Source organism: Sus scrofa, chromosome 2 (assembly GCF_054392235.1).
Source record: "Sus scrofa isolate SSC_HxYL_T2T_F1_AM1 chromosome 2, Sscrofa_HxYL_maternal_Yorkshire_Landrace_v2.0, whole genome shotgun sequence".
Classification (NCBI taxonomy): Eukaryota; Metazoa; Chordata; class Mammalia; order Artiodactyla; family Suidae; genus Sus; species Sus scrofa.
The window spans coordinates 158,908,096-158,921,255 of NC_139384.1; the positions used below are offsets into that span (position 1 = coordinate 158,908,096).

General features: G+C 41.4%; 1 protein-coding gene across 4 annotated transcripts in view; it reads left to right on the top strand.

Annotated features, from left to right (window-relative positions):
- Positions 1-12,642: 12,642 nt before the first annotated feature.
- The window catches only part of STK32A (serine/threonine kinase 32A), a 141,304-nt gene continuing 140,786 nt past the window's right edge, over positions 12,643-13,160 (top strand). For all 4 annotated transcript variants that reach the window (XM_085014963.1, XM_085014964.1, XM_085014968.1 and 1 more), the window contains exon 1: positions 12,643-12,700. The gene's annotated coding sequence lies outside the window, so the exon portion shown is untranslated. The remainder of the gene's footprint in view (positions 12,701-13,160) is intronic.

The window sequence follows — 13,160 nt, forward strand, 5'->3', positions numbered from 1 at the left end:
CATTATGTTGAGTGACATAAGGACACAGAAGGACAAACATTGCATGATTTCACCAACACACAGTCTCTAAAGCAGCTAAACTCACAAAAGCAGGAAGCAAAATGGTGGTGCCTCGTGCTGAGAGCAGGAGGCGGGGACCTGCTATTCAACACATACAGAGTTTCAGTCCTGCAAGATGAAGTGTTCTAGAGATCCACAGTACAGCCCAGAGTTACAGCAAGCAACACTATACTGGTCACTTGAAAAGTTGTTGTGGGAGGGGTCTCATGTTTTTTACCAATACAAAGAAAAGAACCAACTTAAAACAAAGATTTTGGACAGATATGTGTCTTGACTTGTACACCATGAACTTTAAAAAAAATTAGGAATTTTTGCATTTTTAGGTTTGTAAAAAAGAGCCATCTTGTCTCTTTAACACCAGGAAATATGACCCTTCACATGTTAGCAAGCCTCTCTGGAAAATTACCAGGGCTGCACAATGAGGCAGTGTCAGTGGAAATCATGAAAGGAAAAAGAGTCAAACACTGACAGCACTGTATTCCCTCCACAAAATGGAAATAATGCTTCTCTTCATTTATAACGTTATTTTCTTTGACTTTCTAGTTGCATCTGGAATGAAAGGGAACTATTTATAACACAAAGATTATTTGTGCCAATTATCTAGTTAATATACAGCAAGGGCAATGGAGTTTTTGTTTCTGCCCAACCAATAATTTAAGAGTGTACTTAGCAGACATTTAGAGGCTGTAAGAAAAAAAAAAAAGGGGGTTACTCCTGGTGAATTAGACCTAACTGGGGAGAAATAAGCCTATTTGTCATAAACCACAAATAATGGTTTGAGCAATAATGTTTATTATTATAATTTTTACATTGCAATGCAATTAACTAAGGAATTACGTGGGAGCAGAGTATATCTTTTATTCTCATAGCTCCCTTGTGCCCAATGAGAGAAACAGTACGTTCTTTATCGCACAGATAAGAGATGTTGAATATGATTAGCACCCAAGGCAGATCCTGAACTGGAACCAGCTATCTTTAACCCCTGATTAATATGCCAGTGTGTACATAGAATACGCCATTTCTGTACTTTTCAGAGGATTTACAGAAATATCTATAATTGGGGAACAAAGAAAGGAATGGTATTTAGAATCCTTATTTGTCTTTGTATATGTTTCTTTCTGTCTGGTAACCAATCTGCTATAAGAGAAGCAGTGCTGAGCATGGAAGAATGGCAGATGTAATTCATGATTATATAAACTGATCAGTATGGTCGTGGGCTGCCAACCAGGCAGAGACTGAGTTTGACCCTGGGCAAGGGATTGAGCTGACACTGCTAGAGTTCAGGGTCTTAGCTTGAACTCCTGTTTCTCTAATCCCACTTCTTCTGCTGTGTGGCTACAAGGTTGAATGTTAGCACACTTAAATGACAATGGTGGTCATGGTTTGATCACCCGATAAAGTCATCAGAAAGGTGCAGAGTAGACTCTGGCTCTGCTATTTCCTTCCTCTGGATGGAAAAGCCCAAGAAAGATAAAGAAGGGGTGAAGACACTATCCTATTCAAAAGAATAGGATCAATTGCTTCAGTTTCTCCTAAATGTGACAATGCGGCCTTCTCCTTAAGCATTTGACATATTCTTCAATCTCGTGTACCCCTGTGGTAAGAGTACCAAGTAAAATCAAAGCTGAGCTTTTCATGTCCAGCATCCTTGGGCTCGACAGGAAAGGTGAAATGTGTCACCAACAGGAGAGACACACCTTTCAGGGAGGGGGGGTGTTGTAGATACATCACGTAAGGTAAAAATGCGCCAAGTCAAAATGGCATTTGGGAAAGTTCCATGTTGGACTTAAATATAACATGTTTCAAAGCAACCAACACAGCCCAGTTTTTTGCTCGTGCTGAAACATATTGCTTTTTTCTCTTGGAACTGAACCCTAGTTAGGTAAGTGGCTTGCATCTGGGACATGATGCAATTTTTAAAGACAGTATTTTAAAGCCTACAGTCTCTCTGTTTAGAGTAATGCTCCTGTCCGAGGGAACAAGAAATTCCTGTCCATCTTCTCACCTCGATGAATATGCTCATTGAGTGGAAGACAACCATTCTGTCCACGGTTCATTTATTTCAATTGTTCATTTATTTCAATTGTTCAGCTGTCCATTCATGTGTTCTCATCCGAATTCTCAAGCTACCACCCATTCACGCAATCTTGACTGTGTCTCTCTGGCCCACCCTCTTTTCCCTCCTCTCCTCTAGCACCGGCACAAATAGGTGAGTTTGCCCACAATGAATTTCCCTCTGACGTGATTCTACCGCAGCACTCAAGGCAGGCATCCTCAATCAATCGCCACACGATTTCCCTCCTTCACAGCCCTTCCCAACACAGCACCTAGGCAGGTACTACCAGCTGACCAGCGCAGATTCTCTTTAGAGCTTCGCTTCTGTATATAGATTTTGTTGAAGGAAAGGAAGGAAGGAAGGAAGGAAGGAAGAAAGAAAGAAAGGAAGGAAGGAAGGAAGGAAGGAAGGAAGGAAGGAAGGAAGGAAGGAAGAAAGAAAGGAAGGAAGGAAGGAAGGAAGGAAGGAAGGAAGAAAGAAAGAAAGAAAGAAAGAAAGAAAGAAAGAAAGAAAGAAAGAAAGAAAGAAAGGAAGGAAGAAAGGAAGGAAGGAAGAAAGAAATGCTTTCTAGACTTTACACTGAATTCTGGACTTTACGATCCTTTAGATTTTAGCAGGGGTCAGCCAGTTAAGATCGACTGCTTAGGAAGTTCCCACTGTGGATCAGCAGATTAAGAATCTGACTCGTATCCATGAGGATACAGGCTTGATCCCAGGCCTCGCTCAGTGGGTGAAAAGATCCAGTGTTGTTTTAGATGCGGCTCAGATCAGGCATTGCCGTGAATGTGGCATAGGCTGGCAGCTATAGCTCCAATTCAGCCCCTGGCCTGGCAACTTAAACATGGCACAGGTGCGGCTCTAAAGAAAAAATAATAAAATAACAAAAAAACTGATTAAAAAAAAAAGACACACTGATCAAATCCATCTTGTCACCTATTTTTGAATGGACTGAGAGCTTAACACTGATTTTACATTTTTAAATCATTGGGAAAAATCAAAGCATAATAATATATTGTGAAATGTAAAAATCACGTGTAATTAAAATTTGTGTCCATAAATAAAGTTTTATTGGAACATAGTCACTCATTTGTTTATATATTATCTGTGGATGTTTTCACATGATACAGAATTGAATAGCTATGTCAGAGAACGTACACCCCACAAAGTCTAAAATATTTACTTACTGATCCCTTATAGAAAAAAGGATAAACTACAGTATGATGAGAAAATTATGGATTGGGTACCAACTCAAGAGAATTGCTATCGATGGCAGAGGTGTTAAAATAAGAGCAAGTAACATAATGTGAGTCTATATGTTTGTCAAAAAACTCATGATGCACATTCAAAGGTGAATTTTCTTATAAAATGTATGACTTTTGTTGTTATAAAAAACTCATTCTAAGAAAGGAATGCCAAACATAATAATAAAAAGGAACCAGGACCTTATGGGGGACTAGACAGAGAAATTTGACCTGCAAGTAGGGGCTCTGTGACAGAGGCCAGTGAAATGTAAATTTAACATGCAATTTGTCAGTATGTCATAACCCAGCCAAGAAGTAAGCTCAGTGAATACCCTGGGAGTCCTGGGGCAACGCATTCCATCCTGTTTTTCAAATTGTTCACTATTTACTAGTTATATTTTTAAAGTTATAAAAAGCAAGTTACTTAAGCTCTCTAGTCCTCTATTTCAGAAGCTGAAATAAGTCTGTCCTCCCATTCATGGGAGGAATCATTAGGAAAAATACTCAAAATCAAAATATGATTATTAATAATTATATTTCATGTAAGTATGATAAGCCTTTTTACATATGCTTAAACATGCTTTTACAAGTTTTTCAGTCTGCAATAAATTAGGCAAACAAGAATTTTGCTTCTGATTACATTTTTATTAAAAATGAAAGCTCTAATATTAACTATCAGTATGAGTCAATATTGATTAATTTAGAACTTAATCATTTTCTATCATCTTTACAAATTTTTGTTTTAAATGATTTTTAGAGTTATTAACTACTTCATGTATGTGAAAAGAAGCATCTCATTAGCTGAAATGTAATTTGCAATTTCTTCAACTCTCATTAGTATTTGGGTAACATTTAGTTCTTCTTACTAGAAAATAATAACTAACATAGAAGGAGAAAATAACTGGGCAGCAGAGGAAACATACTAAGAATCTAGTGAGAGTAAAATGTTACCATTACATGTTAATTGAAAAGAAAAATGTCTTTTACAGAAAAGGCTACCTAACTTTCAATGTCTGGAAGAAAGATGGCTTTTCAATAAAGGTAGAGGTTGTGAAAAGAGACCACATTTACCATAAAGTCAAATAAAGGGAGGAAAATTGAATTAATAATTCACACTTTTGGGAGTTCCCGTCGTGGCTCAGTGGAAACAAATCTGACTAACATCTATGAAGAGGTAGGTCCAATCCCTGGCCTTGCTCAGTGAGTTAAGAATTCGGCAGGGCCATGAGCTGTGGTGTCGGTCAAAGACATGGTTCAGAACCTGCATTGCTGTGTCTGTGGTGTAGGCCGGCAGCTGCAGCTCCAATTCCACCTCTAGCCTGAGAACTTCCACATGCCACAGGTGCTGCCCTAAAAAGACCAAAAACAAAAACACATTCTTCATGTTCTTAATTAGTTGCATGAGAGTAGCAACTAAGTCACATACGCACATACCTCATGGGGTCTATATTAACAACGGATGCATTAAAATGTGTTAAATTTGGCCATAAATAGTAAATGGCCATAAGTAGCAGGTAAATATGGCCATAAGAAGTAGCCTCGTCAAAGCTGATTAGCTCACTATAATGTCCAATATAAGATCCCAAAGAAAGAAGTCAAAAATAAAGAAGTTTCTGAAACAATGTTCAGGTAACGTATCCGAGGCACATCAGACTGACTAAGGTTCCAATAGGGCCTCTAACACTATCTCTCCTATTTTCTAGTCACATAATTTAATCTGGCTGAACTTCATTTTCTGCATTAGTGCAAGAGAAGAAACTACCTATCCATATATTTTTGTGAGGATTAAACTCACATAGTAAGAATACAATAAATGTTTTTAATATTTCCATAATTTTGTAGTTTTGTTGTTTGGACACGGCAAAAAGAGTTTTGATGCTACTTAATGATTAAATTTCAAAAATTAGATTTGCATCTACTTTTTACACTTAGAGTCAAGGATTTTCTAGTATTATATACTAGATTTAAAGTCACATTTTGAAGTTCATACTATTTATAATTGTAGTTTAAGAAGTACATTCTATTAAATGCTGAGATTCATTAAAATATTATTTCTTGTTGACTGAACTACTTACATTCCTGGAATAGTTTTTTCAACTTTCTGCTGACATTGCCTGTTTATTCTAATGGTGAAAATACATCTTTGCTTACTCTAACAAGAGCTGGAAATACAACTCTGTTCTAATGAAACAGAGAATTTACAAAGTAGGAGGAAATACAGCAGTACCTAAGATGCTTCATATTTGATGAAGAAATCACCCCTTTTCTGTGTGAGAAGAAAGGCACAATTTGAAAGCAAGATACCAGACATCTAAATGCATCTCACATGGAATCTTCAAGAACATAAGCAGCACTCATATTCAAATAAATGAGAAATTGTAGCTCTTTTGAAGAGTGTAAGTCATCATTTGTATGTGAAAAATAGAGGCTCTGAATTTGGGGTGCCAGATTTCAAGTCCCAGTTTAGATTTAATTGTCAACTTCAATGAATTACTCAACTCCTCCGAGTCTCGGTTTCCCTGTCCTTGAAGTGTGGCTACTAACGGCTACCCAGGGGTTCCCATCGTGGCTCAGTGGTATCCATGAGGATGTGAGTTCGATCCCTGGCCTTGCGTTGCCATGAGCTGCAGTGTAGGTCGCAGATGCTGCTTGGATCCCGAGTTGCTGTGGCTGTGGTGTAGGCCTGCGACTACAGCTCTGATTCAGCCCCTGGCCTGGGAACTTCCATGTGCTGTGGGTGTGGCCCTAAAAAGGAAAAAACAATAGCTACCTGGAATTAGGGCTGTCAAAAGGCATTTAGTGCACACAAAAGCACCTTTGGAAGAGCAGATGTTTAATAAAATAAAGTTCTTGTTACCACATAATTATTCCCTTTCATCAGTGGAGCTCTTTTCAAATGCAATACTACTGCTGCAGTCTTGAGGAAGTGTATTCCTCACCTACCAGTGCCAAGGCGAATCTGCAGCAGCCCATTACTTTGAAGTAAAAGGAAAGGAAGATGCAACTACTGCAGCAACTCAAGCGTCACAGGCACGGGGAAGAAAAGGCAGCCAAAGTCCTTCCAAATAATCAAACCTCCCTCCAATTCTTCAAGAGTTTATCTAAGAAACAAGAAACCCTGGCCAAAGTAGTTCAAAGAACTCTCCAACAAAGAGTTGTGCCCAGAGCAATAAGGTCAAAGCAACAGATATTATAGCAGGTGACCAGCAGTCCAGGTTTGCCCCCTGGCGGTCCTGATCTTAGCCCTGAAAAGCCCAAGCCTCAGTAGCCCTTTCAATCCTGGGCAAAGAGAGTTGGCTGGTTGCTCACCATAGGTCACAGGACGTGTTCCAAGGTCACGGAATAAGAGTACAGGACGGGGCCATAGAAACTACCCAGTCCAACCTCTTCCCTTATCAGATGGAAAGTCCATTCCCAGGCATGGGTCACTGGTGTCTCCACAGGTGCAGAGCTAAACCCAAGGAGTGTTCCAGGGGAACTCTGGTGTTCTAATTCTAGATTTGCAAGTGTCACGCAGAAGGAAAAATGTGTTGTGCTGAAAGGCCCTAACCTTTATGCATTGAAAGATTTTAAAATATCTCCCCAGGCAATTAAGAAAGAGAAACATACTTTCATCAGAGAAATTTTTCCATCGTCAGAGCACAGCTCCATGTCCTTCCCTTCCCTCTGGGTCGTATGAAAGGCCAGTTCATTGCAAAGATGTCCCTTCTGGAAAAAGACCAAAAGAAAGGAGGAAAGGGCAGATGGCAGATGAACACTTATGAGTTTTCTCAGCATCCAGCTAAACGCCAAGCCTACTGCCTGTTCCCTACATGCTACTGGATAGTCTAATATGTGACTGTGGGGTGTGTGTGTGTGTGTGTGTGTGTGTGTGTGTGTGTGTGTGTGTGTACTGAAAGTAAAGGACTGAGGAAGGAACTGGTCACTTAAGGAGTCGAATTAAGTTGCTTATAATTGAATAAAATCACTCCTTCCCCTTATGTTCTCGACTATATCTTGCATGAGAATGAGGCATAAACTAATGATGCAGAGAAACACATCGAGTTGTGAATGTGTCATTCTTTATAATATACAGAAGTTGTTTAGGAAGTCAAATCCTTTATACATTGTGAGCTGTCACTCATGGATCATTTGGAATAACATGAGGTGCCAGCATCCAATTAGCCAGGTTGAGATCCCCCGGCTTTAGAACAAACAGCTTTATGGGAAACATTCTCTCTGTAAGGTTATAGTTTTGATCATTACACTTATGATACAGAAGAAGAAGGGATTAAGCCGTCTTCACACACGCTCACCCACACAGGCACATGTACACATACACCAAGCAGAGAGGAGAACTGTAATATAACAGAAAGGATTCTGACTTTGTAGTAACCCAGGGCTGGGAGTTTGGGAAACGTACTGAAACCACATGAGTGTCTATTTTCTGTTCTGAAAACAGAAGAAGAGAATTCATGGCTTTGCTGTGAAGAATAGATAAAGAGACATGAATACCCATGGCCTCTGTCACAACCAGGATATTGCACTTGCTGTTTTCTCTATGACTCATCTTCCTTCCCAACCTGGGCCACATTAAAGCTCCTTGGTTGCCTTGAACTCAACCCACAGCCTTGCACAGGCTGTTCCCTCAGGCTGGAGCAGTCTCTTGCCCTTCCACGTGTGCTCTGCCTTTGGGACGAGCATGGGTATTACTCTGTGACACCTTTGCTGACACCCCTAGTCCAGACTGTGGACGTTTTCATGTGAACATCAATTGCATTCACTGAGCACCCGACTACCATCATGACCCTGTTACCCTCGATTGGAATTGCCTGGTAATTTGCCTGGACTTTTAGTGGATGATGAGCTCTTTAAAATGCGTATCTATTCCATTCAGTGTTGTAATCACGTCTCCAGCAGTGATCTTCCCAAAGGGTGAGCGAGCGCTGATGGGGGTGCAGCGAGATGGGCATCCTTTCACACAAAAGAGAGAGATGTGGTATAATGATAATGCACAAGCATTGCAATAAATGCTTTCGTGAGTTATCTCACTTAGTCATTGCAACACTTGTTGAGATTATGTACTGCTAGCATCCATATAGTAGAGGTCGAGAAATAAAGACTCTGGAGTTCCCGTTGTGGCACAGTGGAAATGAATCCGACTAGTATCCATGAAGATGCAGGTTTGATCCCTGGCCTTGCTCAGTGGGTCAGGGATCCGGCATTGCCATGAGCTGCAGTGTAGGTCACATTTGCCACTCATATCTGGTATTGCTGTGGCCGTGGCGTAGGCCAAAGGCTACAGCTCCGAATTGACCCCTAGCCTGGGAACTTCCATATGCCACAGGTGCGGCCCTAGAAAAGACAAAAAAAAAAAAAAAAAAAAAAAAAAAAGAGAGAGAGAGAAGAAAAGAAAATAGTTTTTCTTACATTACATCTTACTGTTTCCCTCTCTCACAGTTAATCTAGGTCACACATGGGTTGAGGGGTGAAGACATGGTGATTTGTGTTGTGCACTCACTAGAGTGCTCCCTCCTCCAGAATAGGGGTTGGTTTATTTATCTTGGTGTCTCCAGCTCCTGTGGTGCCATCCCCACTGCAGGCAAAGGAAAAACACAGTGGGAATGGGTTGTGAAAGAAACTGTGACCACGAGGTTTCAGAATTTGTAAAGGCCATTTAGGACCTGCAAACATCACCCAGTTAATGAAATCAAGAAACAAAACAGAGGGTCTTTGCAAAGACAATAGCTAAAAGAAAACTTTAGGTTATCACATGGCGTTTCTAAAAGTGATTAAATTCGTAGACGTGGACAGACTAGGACTTTGGGGTTAGTAGATGCAGACTATTACATTTAGAACGGATAAGCAATGAGGTCTTACTGCACAGCACACAGGACTATATTCAATCTCTTGGGATAAACATAATGGAAGATACTGTGAGAAAAAGAGTATATATATATTTGTGTGTGTGTGTGTATAATTTTAGAAATTGCATTCTCAAAATATTTGAGACTTACTAAATCTGGGACATTGTGCTAGAATCTGACGATTTACTGTACAAGGAGAATTTTCTTACCATGGTAAGAGCGAACTCATGATTTTAGTAACTGAGAGTAATTTGCATATCAGACCCAGAAGATCTAAAGCTTTGTCTTCTGGAGAGGGCAGAGTGATCCTCCTAAAACTCAGCTCTGAAGAGGTCCACTTTCCTGATCAATACACCTAAGGGCTTCCCACTGCCATAATGTTTAAACCTCGAGCCCTTTTGCATCGTTTATTTGGTCCCTCTCCCCTCTCACTCCTGTACTGTCCTTATTCCCCAGCCACCCTGTACGGTTCACATGTCTCCCAAAACCTTATGCTTTGGCACATGCCTCCAGCCTTCAGATCAGGAATAATTTGCTCTAAGAACCCTCCACTCTCCCTTCAAGACACTGACCAAACATTACTGAAGCTCCTGGCACCTTCAGGCAGTGGTAACCGGTTGAGCCAATAGTCTCTGTGGACTTCCACTGAGCACCTATCATTCTCAGGGCATGGTTATGCTTCTACTCAAATTGCAAAAATCTCACGTCTGGTGGTCATGCTTTACTTGACATTGGGGCTTTTAAATATAGTCCAATAAAGGCCCAGTTACATCTAGGGAACAGTTACTGCTTTGAGGTGTCATACGCCCTTTTGTATTTTCTTCCTGGATTGAGAAAGGAAAAGGATGCTGGAAATAGACAAGCACTATTTATTTAATTGAATACTTTCTGTTTACCCAACCCCGGTTTAGCACAGGCTATATAATGGTGGGTAAGACAGATATTGTCCCATCCCCTGTAGAGCCGGCATTCAATGGGGGAAAGCAGAGAAAAGAACTTACATAAGCAAATTAATTATAGTTCATAACATGTGATACCATGGAAGAAATGAGAGTGTGTCATGGAGAATGGAGAAAATGGCAGAAAAACAACCTCAGGTAAGGAATTAAGGGAAGAAGGTCTTTCTGAACTAGAAAAATGTGAACCAATAGCTGAATAATGAGGTGTCCAAAACCATGTCCATGCATAAACAAAAGCTGTTCAAATGTCCTGAGGTGGATACAAGCTCAGCATGATATGCAGAAAGCCATGGTGGCTGGAGTGGAATGAGCAAAGGAACACCGGTGCTACATGAAGTTGAACCAATTGACAGGGAATGGACGTCCGGTATAAGATTTTGTCTCCTGGAGAAAGAGTACCACTTTATTCTAAATGCAGTGGAACCCAGTGGACAGCTCAAACCAAGAATGGCATGGTTGGATTAGTGTGGTATTAATGTTTGTACTGTAAGCCATGACTTTAAAAGCAAAAACAGCAACAGCAAAAAGGCTTTAAAATTCTGGATATCTATCAACTTCCTCACTGGTTTACTGGTCACTTCACTCTCCCTCCACTAGGGGGCTCCAGAGATTGTCCTAAGTATCTAGCCTGGGTCTTCTCCCAAGTAACTGCTTGATGGCAGTCTCTAAAACAGCTGTTTAAGGTGGGAATACCGACAAGGGAGCATGGACGACTGAATAAATCCAAGCTTAAAAACACAATCAGGGAGTTCCCGTTGTGGCGCAGCGGAATCAAATCCGACTAGGAACCATGAGGTTATGGGTTCAATCCCTGGCCTCGCTCACTGGGTTAGGGCTCTGGCACTGCTGTGAGCTATGGTGTAGGTCGCAGATGCAGCTCAGATTTGGCGTTGCTTGGCTGTGGTGTAGGCTGGCAGCTACAGCTCCGATTGGACCCCTAGCCTGGGAATCTCCATATGCCGCAGGTGCGGCCCTAAAAAAAAAAAAAAAAAAAAAAAAAAGGCCCACAATCAGATCTTTGAAACAGGTCTGTATTTGATAGACTACATATGATACAGGAATGAGAATCACTATTTTTTTCTATAAAACCCACGGTATGCCGAGCCTTCACATGACTAAATACAGGAAGACTGCTGAGTAGTTTTATTTTAAGTAAAGTGCCTGTACTAAGAGGAGAAAGATTTATAGAAGATACCTGTAAATAGAAGTCCTGGGGAAGACTCTGGTCGCTTGATAACTTAAATAACAGCCCTACTGGTTACGGGGTACGGTTTCTGAGTGCCTACTCCGTGCTGCCTGGCATCGTGCCAAGTGCATTATTATGCATATTATCTCATTTAATCCTCCATCAATCATAGATGACAGGTATGGGCATTATGCTTTTACTAAAATCAGAAAATTGAGGCTCAGGACCTTTAAGCGAGTTGGGCAACATCTCGGAGATCATAAGTGGTGGCGCTGGCCTTGGGGTGAAAGGCTGCCTTGTTCAAAGTCCAGGACACTAACCAGGACAAAAAAGAGGTTTCCAGTTCCAGACTCCAGTTCTAGACTCAGCCCACGTTCTTGCAATTTCAGTTTTCTCGTGATAAAATGGCATCATTATTTCCTAGGGGGGAAGGGGAGATAATAATACAGGTCCAGTACATTTGTAATGCATCTCCCGTGCCATGAATGATGGCAAAGTGTCTTGTAAACTACGAGATGGTCTATAAATACAGTGTGTTCTCAGCCAGGTCCCTATTTGCCTAAAAATTAATATCCTCCCCCTAAAATGAATTCCTTAACGATGCTCTTTTTTTCTCTGAACTTGGTTGCCCTTTGGAATTTGACCCAAATTTTACTTTAAATGTTGAATCCAATCTTCTCTCAAACAAGTCTTCATAAGGAGCTGGCCACCAAGTTTCAACAGGGTACTGCGACCAACTCTGGTGGGGCTTTCGGCCAGTCCCTTCCTCAGGACTCCAAATGCTAAAGGAGAGAGTGGGTTAGTTGAAGTTCAAGGTTATTCTAATTTTGACATTACTAGGGTAGAATGTACCCAGTAATAGAAAGAAGAGGAAAGCGGCCAGGTCATTAAAAAACCAGATAATTACTCTGCAATATTTGTTTAATTAGTAAATTAGGGGGCTCTTGACTCTAAGGTGACTATTGACGGCTTCAGCAATTTCAGCAGGTATTTAAGATGTATCAGACACCATTCCACAAGCTGGGACTAAACCTGGCGAGCAGAGCCGGGGTGATTCCTGTGCTCTGTGCAGCTTTACATCTAGAGAAATCAAAAAGTGGGAGTCTGCAAAAGACATTGCAGCTACAGGAACATTTTGTTGGACCAACAGTTTTTTAACATTTTTAAAACCTGCCAAAGTTTATAAACAAAGGGAGATTTCACGCGGAGGTTTGGCAGTGCCAACACTGAGCTGAAGAGAAAGGCTGCAAAGGAAAGGCTGGAGCTGGAGAGACGCGGTCCCCACCCCACTCCTGCATCCTCCAGTCCTCCTGTCTCACAAGTGCAGGCGCTCACACACCCTTGCCATTTCGGTAAGAAACTTTTGGGCCAGTTCTGGGATGCCTTAAGTGCGTATGACTCTTGGCGTTTGCGATAAAACAGTTATTTCAATCGCGTTGATTGTTATGGGGAAGGGGTACAGGGAGCTGCCATGGGAGAAAACTCTCAGCAGAACTGATGTTAAAGATGGGAGGTGGGAGCCGGGAGACTTGGGTCTTGGAAAGGTCCTCTCCATTGCTTCTGTTTACACTGGGCAAGTGTCTTCCTTCTCTGCGCCTCAATTTCCGCTGCCGTAAAATGAGGAAATCTGCGAAACCATCACCTTTATGGGATCCTTCAGGTCCGGACCTCCACCTAACACCCTCTCCTGCATCTTCGCAGCTTCCCTGAGAAGTCTGAAAGGAAGTCGCGCCTTCCCCATCTAACATCTGCAGGCACCTATGGCCAGCCCCATATCCACCATCCTTAGCGGTGCAGCCGGGTATCTTGGAG